The sequence below is a fragment of the Sceloporus occidentalis genome, unplaced genomic scaffold, assembly GCF_023333645.1.
Source record: "Sceloporus occidentalis isolate IW3139 unplaced genomic scaffold, rSceOcc1.0.p SCAF_543, whole genome shotgun sequence".
Taxonomy (NCBI): Eukaryota; Metazoa; Chordata; class Lepidosauria; order Squamata; family Phrynosomatidae; genus Sceloporus; species Sceloporus occidentalis.
The window spans coordinates 33,453-47,788 of NW_028317523.1; positions in this window are offsets into that span (position 1 = coordinate 33,453).

Here is a 14,336-nt window from a genome sequence, read left to right on the forward strand (position 1 = left end):
ACACCCTGTAAGCCTCCCATATGCCATCGACATAACAAAATAAAGAAGAGCACTTATCAGGGGATTTCTCCCCGATAACACTCGCCAAAATACAAAAGGCCCGCAGCCAATTTGCGAAGGTCTTCGGAATTTTCCGCCACTTCTTCCGCTTCTTCTCCTCCTCATCCTCTTTCTTACTATCCTTCTTGTCATCCTCTTTCGCGTCCAGAGACTCCTCCAGAGGAAGTAAAGAAAATAACTCAACATACTCCCCCTTCCAAATCTTCTCCTTCACCTCAGATTTAAAATGCACCCCCAACGGACCAGCGAAAGAGACATACGCCGTCTGCCGCGCCGCATCCGGCACCGCCCCAGCCAAGGACCCCTTATCACCCACAACCTCGCTGACCGCAACCTCAGCAGACACCCCCGAGCCCCCCACGGCTGGCCCTACAGGCCAGGGTACATCACCTGCCAAAGGCTCCCCAGCACCACCTGCCACTGGAGCTCCTGGCTCCCAAGCACCCTGGACCCCCGAGGCCGAACTGGCCCCTAGCCCACACGCCTCCACCAAAGCCTGAAGCCCCTGCAACAAACCCCGAACCGACCCACTACCCACCGGCGCCCCGGGCAACGCGCTTATCAACTGCAAAAGACACTCACCAACCGATCCCCCGGCTGCACCGAACCGCTGGGCCGTAGAATCCTGGGCGGACGTCGAGGGAACCTGTGGAGTGGCTGCCACCGAAGCCGCGGTCCCAGGCTGCAAATCCGGCTGCCGTCGATCCTCAACAGCCCGCTGACTCCTGGAAGTAGAAACACACCTGGAATGTGCAGCCAAAGACGACCTCTCACGCCGCCCCGACGAAACAACCCCCCCGAGCCTGCACCCCGGAAACCCTATCCCGAGAAACCCGCCGACCCCCCTCCAACCCCCCCCGACGAACAGGAGAACGGCCCCGAACATCCCGACCAGAACACCGAGAATCCCCCCTAACCCGGGAAGAACGCCGAACAGACCGACTACGACGCGACGGGGAACGAGAACACCTGACCCGCCGAGAACGGCCAGATACACCGCTCGACCGACTACGGGAGCGACAGCGAACTGCAGCCCCTAATACAACCCCCGACGCCACACCTGACCGCACAGACCCCCGACTGCTGGCTACGGACCCAGGAGACCCACCCGCCGGCCCCGCACCCCTGGCCCCCACTAAACCAGAAGGAGAACCCGACGCACCGCGAAGCTTCCAAGGCCCACCTACACTACCCACAGGGGAAACAGACCTACCCACCGACCCCCCACCGGAACCCACCCCCCCTAGTGACCCCAGGGAAAAGGGGGACCCCTCACGGGACCCCCCCTGCAATGGCCCCCGGGCCCCCCCAACAGCGGAGCACAGACCAGCACCCCCTGCTGCCCCGGGTACTCGCCTGACAGCTGCCGATCCACCCCTCCCGGCACGTGTAGGCCGCGATTCAGGCTGCACCCGGCCGTACATCCGGCTCCTCTTCCTCCCTGCCTCCAGATCTGGGGACTCTGCTCCGGACGACACCCGGTCCGGGCCTCCGCTAGGCCCCGGAGGCCTAGCGCGGCTGCTCCTCCTCCCGCCGCTCCGGCCGCCGGATCATCCATCTGGGGAGCGGGCTGGGTCCCTGCCCGGGCTCCGGCCGCGGTCCACCCCCTCCGTCGTCTGCCGTCCGGATCCCGCCGTCCGCGGCAGACGCTGCCTCCTCCGCTCCAAATCCCGGCCGCCGTCCTGGGAAACACCGGTGCTCCGGCCTGGTCCGGCACCGGAGGCCGCACCACGGACTTCGCTGGGCCTCTCCTCCTCACCAGGGCTCAAACGACGCGGCGGACGGGTCCTCCTCACCGGCCCTCCAGACCCTCGAACCGGCTCCAGCGCAGATCCCAGCTGCTCCCTCAGCCACGCTGATCCACGCTCCAACGCAGCCTTCCTCACGCCAGCGAGCAGCTCCTCCATGTCCTGGTCCATCCGCCAACCTGCAGGGGTGGTAAAAAGACAACAGGGGGGAGAGAGAAGCAAAGCCAGAAAGAAAAAACAGAAAAGCAAAGAGAGACAGACAGCTAAAGCCCAGCAGCGCACAGACACGCAACCAGGTAAGCTAACCACAAAAAATGGTTCCTGAGCCCGGGAAAGCAGCCACTTATATAATCTACCCCCAACTCCACCCCCGAAATTCCCCCCAAAAAGCCTACCCCTCCTCCGCACAACAGTCAAGGCCCACTATAGCCCATGCTGGCCCCCCCGTGGGCATCAGTTCTACAGTTTTTCCTCGTTCTGTCATTTGAGCCCGTTTTGTAAAACCATTATTGTCTCCGTTTAGCACACGGTCTTGATGATGCCCGGCTGTATCTTTGTAGAATAAACCGGCTGTAAACTGTGTAGACAAAGCATCGGCGCTATAATTCAGAAGCGTCTCGATGTATGCTCTGTAAGAGTACAAATTATTAGATTGTGATATTAATCTATCACCAAGGGTGATATCCAGTTGATTGAACAGAGTCGCTATAGGGTAGTTGATTAGACTGACGCGCGCTCCTTCAGGAATTTGCGAGTTGTCATTTTTTACAATTTTACACGTAATATATAATAGGGTGTTATTCAAATCAAAATAATGTTCTCCGCTCCCTGCGATGTAGAATTCAAGCGGTGAAGTTTCAGAAATGGCTGCGAGCGGCTGCACTTCTACATACAGACTTTTTTCTATGCTGGTCTGTGTCGGTTTTATATCAAACAGGTCCAGTTCGGATTTGGCACACTCCACGGATGCTGTATGGATAAACGCCATGATAGCAGCTTAAAAGATGTTTTCCGTTCTCCGTCTCGATGTCTTTCTCTTTTTTCTAGACTTGCTGCTCGCCTCTTTATTAAGGCGCCGTGCTGCGCTAGGAGGAAATGCTGCAATGTGTTTCCGCTTCTTCTTTGGAATTTGTTTACCTATGTAAACGAGACCCGATCCCTCCTGAGGTTGATCGGCCATTCTGCTCATAACGGCTGTTGAAACACGCCCCACAATATCTTTTGCAATGTTCTTAGCGGCGGTTTTTACATGAGGTTTTACAATATCCAAACCGCGTCTGAACAACGGTACAGCCTTTCTGAATAAATTGCGAAAAATACCTCCCAATCCACGTCCATACATATACGCGCTACCATGGAAGCCTGGAAGGCCGTTCCCGGCCTGCGACTTGTTATAAGCGCTGTAAACATGCGGCTCACCGTAAGTTTTAACAACCACCATCCTTGCTTGTTTCAGTAAAAACCAACCCTCCATGGACGAAAGTGTAGTTTAACGATGGCTTTCCCAGATTTGAATGACACATTTGTGTTCTGGTCGTTCTTTATCTCGATGGTTATGTGATCAAAATGGTATTTACTCACGGGTATCTAATCGGGTTTGATGTAACGTTGTGTAATTATTTCATTATTGTTTCCTGTGATTTCAACCGTACGTAATAGAGGAACAAAGCTATCCCCGACACGTTGATGTTCTATTATATCCGTGTACACGAAAAGCGTGTAAAAGCTGTCTTTTATATCGGCGCACATGTGTCCTTTTATGTTGGTGTCGGTGCGATTAGAATCGATACCAAGAATGTGCGTCAATCGATCACTGGCTATAAAGGTGTCTGTACCCGTAACTGACACTGTTCTTTCTAACTCATTATAGTGCACCTTCAAGTCCAGGGGTTGTTGTTTGTTGTTAGCAATTGCTTCATTAATATTTTTCACCAAACTTTTAACATCGCTATAATATCCAGATTTTATCTTGAGTTGTTTGACGGGCCCTCCTGGACAACCCACAAATATCACACCCTCGTGAGGTTCAAAGGTATTCCATGTGTGCGGATACTGGATTTCTGATAAAGCAACCTCCCATTCTCCTTTTAAGAACACCGGCTTGGAAAGTTTTGTTGTATAATTGGAAATCTCATTTTGAGGATACATTAAATAAGAGGCGTTACTGGGTAGAGTGATATAAAATGCGTTTTCTTCCATCGCTATATATTTTAGATACTAGTCAGTTGGTTTTTCGCGATCCAGCTATTAAATGATGTTGGATGTCCTAACCATTTAACGTAGTAGAATCTTTTTCCTCTTTCCGTCTTCTGTCTTAGAATTTTTTCAATTCTGTAAACACGATTAGCGTTTGGAGGAATCTTTTGTATTTCTTCGGCATAAAATGACCCCTCAATAGGTTCACCGTTACAATCTTTTAATATATAAAGTGGTTTTACACCTTTGGTATTTATACCGTACACTGTAAATATTTCATCTGTGAAAGTCTGTTCGTATCCTTTATCAAAAATACCTTTGTATTTAGATATTCTGACCTGATCTCCAATTTTCAGTGTTGGTGTAATCCTTTTACTCTTGAAATAATCGCCATAAACAGTTTTCCATACGGTTATCCCTCGAAACCTCAGCTGGGGTGCAGCGTATTGTCCGATGTGCGGTGTGGTTATAACTAAATATTAGGTCGGGGAGAACATCTATATATCGGTATGTGTTTCGAGAGGTGAAATAGCGCCACATTTTGGATTTTAGAGTTCTGTTAAAGCGTTCTACAATCGCCTCTTTCACGGTGTTATTTGTCACAAAATGTAGGATTCTGTAGTTTTTTAATAATGCATTTACATCTCTGTTTAGGAATTCTTTTCCTCTGTCTGTTTGTAACTTTTGAGGTACACGGCCTTCCTGAAATATAGTCTTAAAGGCATCTGCTACGCTTTTTCCCGTTTTAGTCCTCAAAACTACGGCCCAAGTATATTTGGATAATACGTCTATAACGGTCAGAATATATTTTATTCCGCTGTTGTATTTTGCAAATTCGATCATTGAGACAAGATCCGCTTGCCATTGACCATCGATGTCGGAGACACAAATCATATTACGTTTAAAAAATTTTCTTGCAGGTTTGTGTAATGTATAAGTGTCTTGTTCTGTCAACCATTCTTTAACCGCTGATCTTTTTAATCCGGGTGTTTGGGTTGCCTGAAACAGTTTCTCAATACTGCCAAAGCTAGCAGTTTCTTTTGGTGTTAAGTATATTTTTTGCATTAACTTATTATGATTATTACACAGTGTATTTTGTGCCATGCTTTATACTGTCTTTATATAAAATGTATATAGTTTTCAAACAACCTTTTGTTTCATCCGAATATCCACAGATGTTCCTATTAATTGTTAACCATGCCTTTAGGCTCTAGACGGTTCATTGATAATAGGACAACCTAGTCATTGTTTTTTTCAAATTTTTATTTTATTTTTGAACATCAGTTGTAACAGGAACAATAGCGCACACACATAGATCAGTACAGGACATTAAGAAGACAATCTCGAAACGTGGTTCCAAGAGCACTATACATATATAACATAAAAAAAACCCAAAACAACTGAAAAGCATGAACTAAACAATCCAGAGCAAATCTCGGCAAAAGGAAGCAGCAAGTGACATTCGGCTGAGCCGAAGAGGGGGTACAGCAAGTGGGACACGCAGAGCGGGACGCAGCCCGCGCATATGTAAACAAGACAGGAGTGAGCGATTATGTAGGAGCAGACCAACCAGGATCCAAACGGTGACGGAGCCAAGGTGACCAGATTTTTTCATATTGAAGCAGCTGTTGGTCATTTTGAAATGATAGCTTCTCAAGAGTGTGAACACGGTCTCCAGTTTGGAACACCTCCGACAGGCTAGGCACAGAAGGAGACTTCCAATGGCGAGCTATCAACAATTTCAATGCAAGGAAGAAATGTATGATAAGTTTCCTGGTGGGGGGAATCACAGAATCAGGAAACATATGGAGAAGGGCAACCTCAGGTGTAAAAGGGAGGTGAACTTCTAGAGCGGAAGAAATGAAAGCATAGACAGCCGTCCAAGACGTGGAAATATGAGGACACGACCACCAGACATGTAGCAGCGAGCCGATGGCCCGGCAGCCTTTCCAGCAGTCGGGCGAGCTGGATGGAAACATGTGTGATAACCGGAGGGGGGTGAGATACCACCTACAGGTCAGCTTTTTCTGTAGTTCAATGTGGTTCGCGCAATGTGTGACCCCTCTCATGGATTCTTCCCCCAGGAGCCAAGACTCCATGGGGAAGGTCTGGCCGAGCTCTCTCTCCCAAGCAAGCATATGGGGAAGCTTATTCTCCCAGAGGCGCGATAGGAGAGCGTTGTAGCATAGCGAGATCATACCTCTGGAAGGCGTAGATCTACAACATAGGGCCACCAAGGGGTGGGGAGAGCCCATGTCAACCAAAGGCGGTGAAGGGTGAGACTGTAACAGATGGCGAATTTGAAGGAATTTATAGAAGTCCCTCGAGGGGAGCGAAAATTGGGCTTGTAAATAAATAAAAGGGCGTACAGTAGTTCTATGAAATAGATCGCCCACTCGGAGAGGATGAGGGAAGACCCATGTTGGAATCTTGAGGTCCGGGATCAGAAGTTCAAGTGAGCTGAGTGGGGTGGCTTTCGTGACTCGAGACAGCGCAGGTGCGGCTTTCGCTACCTGAGACCAAACCTGAAAGGTGGATGTCGTAGAGGGAGGCGGGGGGGCAAGGGAGGGCGGAGGCGTGGGGGTAACCACAACAACTGAGCCACAGAGTATGGGTGAACAAAATAATTTTCCAAGGGAACCCAGTGAGGAAGTTCCTCCTGAAAATGAAAATAAGCAGCTTGGGACAAAATAGTTGCACGATAATAAGACTCGATATCAGGCGCCCCCAAGCCCCCCTGAAAGCGAGGAGAGACAAACGCCTGTCTAGAGATCCTGGACCTACCTCCAACATTAATGTAATCGGAGAGAGCAGATTGAATTTGGCTTAAAAAACGGCGGGGAATGGTGATAGGGACTGCCCTAAAAACATACAGTAACTTTGGGACAACCATCATTTTAATCGAAGCAATTGTCCCCAACCACGAAAGGTCAAAGGAGCGGCAAGTATGCAATTTAGGTAGAATCTGTTTCCAGAGGGATATAATGTTGTAGTCATTTAATTTAGCCAAATTTTTGGGCAGTTTAATCCCCAAGTAGGAGATATAGTCTCTCCTCCAGTCAAAAAGATAAGCAGACCTGAGATCGGCAAGAAGGGCAGAGGGTAAGTGTAGCGGTAACGCCTGGGTTTTACTGAGATTCAGTTTATGATAAGAGATCTGGGCATAGAAATCAAATTGCGTTAGCAAGGCCGGCAAGGAAACGGCTGGATTCGTGATCACTGCTAAGACATCGTCCGCAAACAAACCAAGAACCGAAGCCTCTTTAGTGCGAGAGGGGAAGCCGGTAATAAGTGGGTCGGAGCGTATGCTATGGGCTAAGGGCTCCAGAGCCAGCGTATAAAGCAATGGAGAGAGGGGGCAGCCCTGTCGCGTCCCATTTGAAATAAGGAAGGGAGAGGAAAGAAACCCGGAGAAACTGACAGAAGCTGAAGGAGAAGAGTAGAGTGCCATAACGGCGCGAATCAAAGAAGGAGAGAAAGCAAATTTCCGAAGCACCGCCGAGAGAAAATGCCAGTGTAGCCGGTCAAAGGCTTTTTCTGCATCGAAGGAAATTAGGAGGCCAGGGGTCCGATTACAAGAGGCCTCCCAAGACAGAGAAATAAACCGACGAGTGTTGTCGACGGATTGCCTATGGCGAACAAAGCCCACCTGGTCTAAGTGCAGAAGAGAGGGGAGAAAGAGAGAGAGTCTATTGGCAAGAATCTTCGCATACAATTTAACGTCAGTGTTAAGAAGTGAAATGGGTCTAAAGTGGGCGCAGCGATCAGGGGTTTTGCCCTGTTTAGGGATCGTTATGATATGAGCGTGGAGATTCTCTTGAGGGATACGACCGACAGACATAAAAGATCGGAAGAGAGTCAACAGGTGCGGACCTAAAGTTGGAAAAAAGGTCTTGTAATAATAAGAGGGTAGACCATCCGGCCCAGGGGCAGAGTTCTTCTTCAGCTGGGATACAGTGACCCGCAGTTCGTCTAATTCCAAAGGGGCATCTAAACTACGTAACATGTCGTCAGTGAGTTTAGGGAGAGCAACCGAGTCAAGGTAAGTGTTGATAGCATCAACAGAAGGTTGCGGAGTGTCCTTGTCACTAGAGAGGTTGTATAGAGAGGTGTAGTAAGAAGCGAACTCATCCGCTATCTGGGAAGGATTCCGAAGAAGCGAGCCCCTAGCAGAGTGGATAAATTGGGGACGCGACAGGGCTGACATATGGCGGAGTTTGTTCGCCAACATAGTGTCGGCCCTATTGCCTTTGGAATAGAAACACTGGCGGAGGCGTAAGAGCATGTGAGCGGTGCGATGTGCCTGTATAGTAGCTAATTTAGTCTTAACAACCTGAATATCAGAGATAAGGGAGGGGGAAGGGCAGGGGTGTAACTAGACGCCTCAGGGCCCGGGTGCGAGAATCTGTTAAGGGCCCCCCCACCCCCTCACCCCCCCAAAAAAAACATGATTTTTACCCAACAATTTTTTTTCAACAAATTACATATCGAATAATATCTGTAAATTTTTTCAACTTACTTTATCTTCAACAATGCAGCATTCAGGACAGGTAAAAGGTGACACGTAACAGCCATTGATGGTGTGGTTCTGCAAATATAAAGGACAACCATTAATCAACCTGTTTTATACATTTAGTGAAGTTATTGTCAATGATGTGTATTTCTATAAGAAAACCAAGAGAAATTCATGGCAATTATGGCAATGTTAGACAGTAGAGTGACTTCCTTTTGGATTTCAACTTATGTAACCCTCTTCACTTCCAAATGACTAATTTACCTATGAAAGTATGCTATTCATTTTGATCCCATAAACGCTTTTTATGCTCTTAAAGTTATATAATACTAAAATTCCTCTAAATAGCTGTGTGAAAAGGATATTCAAGGCAGATACTCACTTCCTCTGCATAAAGGCATTTGAAATTAGATTAAATCAATTTAGAAAATATAAATACTGTACATATATATATATACACACACACACACACAAATACTTACTCAAATTTTCAAATTTCCTCAAATGCGGCAAAGAAACTTCAAAAAAGGGTTCACAACAGGGTCAACAGCGGTAACTTCAACTTAACTACTTAAACATTTAACTTTCTTTGATGGAAAACCTGTAAAAACACAAAATGTTGACATACTTTAATAAAACAACTACTGAATAAAAAGAACCATGCATTCAACTCAACTGGTTAGTTCAACTTGGAACCAAGCATGCAAGGTTCAACCAAAAAACCTGTTAGTAGAACGTGTAACTAAAACCGTAACTTGTAACGCAAGCGATTTAACTTCACACTTACTACTCTCTCATTAAAATTTACGACGCCTTGCTTTCGCGTCTGCAAAGTCGTTAACAATGCTGTCAATGTTCAGTCTTCTAGCTCTCTCATTTTCAATGCTTAACGTTGCAAGTCCCGAAAGTCTTTGCTGAGACATTGTGCTTCTCAAATAACTTTTAATTAGTTTTAGCTTTGAAAATGACCTTTCAGCAGTTGCCACTGTTACTGGGAGGGTGAGGAACAGCAGCAAAGCTATGCAAACATCAGGGAGAGTAGAAGATAATGCACTGTTTTCAACAAGCAGGAGGTGAGCAAGGCCCTTCACAGTAGAACAACTGCGAATCTCTTCCTGAAGTGCCGAACGGAAGGAGAGGAGTTGCCCAGGAAAATCTGGTGAAATATCCTCACTGTAGAACTCATGCAGTTTTGTTGCTGCTATTATCAAATTGTCATCAGATTCAGAAGCAAGAATGATGGGCTGAACTATCTGAAATCTGTTAAGGACTGCATTCATGCCAGTAAATCTGTTTGAGAGCTGGCTTAAGATTGTGTCCAAACACCTATAAAAAACAGTTGTTTTAAAGTGTTCTTCTAGGTCAGTTAGTCTTTCATCCATGCAAAGCTCATCGAAGTGGCGCTTTACTTTTTTAATTCTCTTATTTTTAAACTTCTTTTCAATTCCCCACTTTTCTGCAAGTGTTATTGCAGCTGCTTTTGCGTCTTCAAAATTATTCCTATAGTTGGAAAGGGCTGTAACAGCATTCTGAATGAGCTGCACTGCACCAGACAATTCCATGTCTGTCGATTGCAAGACTTTTGAAATACTATTGACATGGTTCAAGATTTTTGTTTGCAGGACAATCAGAAACACAAACTGGAAAGATTCAATTTTTTTCTTTATACTTGCAGCATAATCTCTCTCTTTTGGTTTTGAAGAGACAAGGATAATTTTTGATAATGCCTGCATGATGTCTAGAAAACGGAAACGCAACGCAAGCAGGGAATCATGTCTAGAAGACCAGCGTGTAGGACAAAGACTTTTTAGTGTGACGGAGGACTCAGCAGTGAATGATGACAGAACGTTCCATCTTCGTATACTTTCCCCAAAAAAGATATATACGCTCTGCACGATGTCAAAGAATGAGGAAACTTCTTCTATGTCAGCAACAGCATCCTGAATAACTAAATTAAGGTTGTGTGCTGCACAGTGAACATACAGGGCATTTTTTTCTTTCTGTGCAATACGAGCCTGAACCCCAGAATATACACCACTCATGGTTGCAGCACCGTCATATCCCTGACCACGACACTTTGATATGTCAAGGCCCTTCTTTTCTATGCAGGCAACGATATCACTTTCTATGCCTGCTGCCGTCTGATCTCCAATGGCATGAAACCCTAAGAAAGCCTCCTTTACTGTAATGCTAGAAGCTCTCATATTCCTATCCCTTTCCACAGAAACATAACGAAATATCTGACTCATTTGATCAGTTTTAGATATATCCTGTGTTGTATCCATTATTATGGAAAAAAATTGTGCTTGTTTGATTTCAGTAACAATTTCTTGATGCACTTTGCTTGACAGAATTTCTATGACTTCATTTTGAATTTTAGGACTTAAGTATTTTACAGTACCTTGAGACTGGGGTAACTGGAGAAGTTCCTTTAAAACTGGGTCATACTCTGCAAGCAGTTCTATAATGGTCAGAAAGTTGCCATTGTTCACCTCCCCCAAACGCTCTCTGTGACCACGGAAGGCCAGATTAGCCATTGCCATTGTTAAAGTCACATTAACAATTCTACTTAAAACTTGCCTCCAAAAGTTTTTTTCCCGTCTTATCTGGTTTTCATTTTCCTCATCTACAGTTTTATGCCGCCTCCACTGGTCATATACTAGACAAACTTCAATATGAGTTTGTGAATACTCATGCTTCTGAATTTTAGCAGACAGCCTCTGCCACTTCTGGATCCCTTTCGCCCATGCAGGTTCAAACCCCACCTTTTTACGGTCTGCAAATAACCAGCATGGTTCACAATAAACAGCATTAAGTTTTGGAGAGTAACACAGCCACATTACAGAAAGTTTAAGCCCTGTCTTTGTCACCCGCTCATAATAGTGCTCAGAAAAGCACCTTTTCATGGAATCGTTATCCCGCGGGAAAGGTCCTGGAGGTCTGCATGGGCCATGAGCCAATATAAACCTTTTAACATTTGCATCTGTTATCATGACTGGGTAATGCCCCCGATCAGTCACATATTTCTCACCTACAATACAACTCTCTATACCACCACTTGAAGCTGCTCTATTGCTCTCCAAATCGGAATCAATGTCTTTATTGGTGGTGATGCCTACTGGTTGGTCTTGCATTGTGCTACAGCCTTCACCTGGATTGTCGTCTTCCACCAGTGAAGATTCAGTAGAGTGAGTGTCCTCACTGACTCCTGTCTCACTGATGACATTTGGACTTTCCTCCTGCACAGATGGTTCACTTTGCTCACTACTAGCTATAGCACTCTCAGACACAGTTTTTGGGATGGGAAAGAAGTGGCTTATTTTTGGGAGTTTCTGAATTTTCATTTGCTCCTCTTTTGCCTTTTTACGTTTCTGAGCACCACTTTTGGATGACATGATTGCTGAAAAATAGGTTTTATCTGTAAATAAAGTATATGACAGATAATAGTACACAAGCCCTTCAGGCAAGGAACTCTATGCACAGATTATAGGTTGAGTTGGACAGATATACATTTTACAGTGCAGCAGGGTGAAATAAGAAAAAAAAAACAACTTCACCTGCATGATTGCTGCGTTAACCAATCATAAGCAGAGATGGACATCTGACCCAAGAGTGACTCACCTCTGTTTGTAGACTGGGATTGGGGACAGAGGTGACATTGGGAGGGGCTGATTGGGGACAGAAGTGACACTGGGTGGCTGGAGGCAGGGCCAGACAGGGAATAAAAAGCAGCCCTGACAATATCTGAGCCACAATTTGTACTATCCAAATAGCTATAAATCATTCTTTTTAAAACTATATTAAATTGTTCATTTACAATAACAGAATACCACATTACAATCCCAGGAAACAAAAGTGTTAAAAGGCCAAAATAAATAGCAGGGAATAGACAGAATATTAACTCCTCACCATCCATGTATGCTAGATAAAGGTGACATCAGAGCTCGGCAGATGTATGAGATAGAATCTTTTGTGATGGGATTGGGAGTACATCAATACACTAAAAAAGTCATGTTACATCTGAAGCCACAATTTAGTGCCACTAATAATTTTTAATAAAATATGCAGATTGAAATAGAGTAAATAACAAAAAACCTTTACCTTTCTTCACACTGATTTCAGGGCCTAGAATGTTTTGTCCACTGAAGTGACTACAAATTCAGAAATGGCGTTTTATCTCTGGATAAATAAAAATTACACAGTTCTATTTATTCCTACAGAAAGTAAAAAAATGCCTAACATTAGGGTGCAGTCTTCCCTCCTTCTGACCCTGACCATGGTACTCTCCCCAGAGTCCCCTTGTCCCTCATTCACTAAACCATACCTCTCTTGCTTACTCCCTGTAGTTCATGTATAGATCAAATAAACAACACATGTAAACAGTACGTTCATGTATAGATCAACTGAATAAGACATAAAAACCCTGTATTTAGAGGTATACATAAATGATGCTTAAGAAATATAGATCACTCTATCACGTGATATGTGTTCAAATTAAAAAGTGAAAATTAAAAGTAAAAATAATAATAAACAAGACTCCTCAAGCAATGCACTGCAGCAACCTGACAAAACACTCCTCAAGATGTTCAAGACCAGACGTAATCAAAGAAAAAGGGTCGCATGTACATAGGGCGAAATCAAAGAAAAAGCGGCGCATGTACAAAGGGCATAATCAAAGAAAAACGGGCGCATGTACATGGGGTGAAATCAAAGAAAAAGGGGCGCATGTACATAGGGCGAAATCAAAGAAAAAGCGGCGCATGTACAAAGGGCATAATCAAAGAAAAAGGGGCGCATGTACATAGGGCGAAATCAAAGAAAAAGCGGCGCATGTACAAAGGGCATAATCAAAGAAAAAGGGGCGCATGTACATAGGGCGAAATCAAAGAAAAAGCGGCGCATGTACAAAGGACATAATCAAAGAAAAAGGGGCGCATGTACATAGGGCCCCTTTTGTACATGCGCCCCTTTTTCTTTGAATACATAAATAATGTATGGAAACATAGCAAGCAGATATAGATCAACAGAATACCACACAAACCCAGCATTGCAGATATAGATCAAATAGAATTCACATAAAAACTCTGCATTAAAGGTATATTTAAAACCCCCTAAATTATAGGCATAGATCACAGGTCTCACACCCCAAAACCAGCCCTGACCAGCACCCAGATAACACACGTAGGGTTTGCCATCTTTGTCCCCAAACAGCCCATCCTGTGTCTGGCTGGATGGGGACAAAGGTGACACTGGGGAGCTGAACTTGTGTGTCTAATCTATATAAAAGTGTTTATATATGTGTCTAGACAATTATGTCTATATAAAAATAAATCTAGAAATCTCCATTTTTTTAAGAAAAAAAACTTTATGCGTTTTGTCCCCCTCCACAGACACACACATATATTTATTTTTATGTTTATAATTGAAATAATAATGAAATAATAATTTAATGCCATATACATTTTTTTTTTAAAATACATTATTGTACTGACCTAACTATTCCTTCCACTTTGGGGCCCTGATGAAGTGCTGATGGAGTGAAGACTTTCAAACTGGATGTACGTGACTGACACGACATCCGGTGCTCCAGCTCCAGCAGTCTGATGGGGCGGAGCTTTCAGCCCTCATGCAGCTCTTGTGGCACGATCCAGTGCTCCTGCAGTCTGTATGAGGGGGCGGAGCTTTCACCCCTCATGCTCTATGTGATCCTGCACTCTGAGCGTGAGGGGGCGGAGCTTTCGCCCCTCACGCTGTACTATCAATGATTAGGCGGCCGTCGCCAGCTCCGTGGCGCGGCTTGCCTTATTTAAAAAAAATTA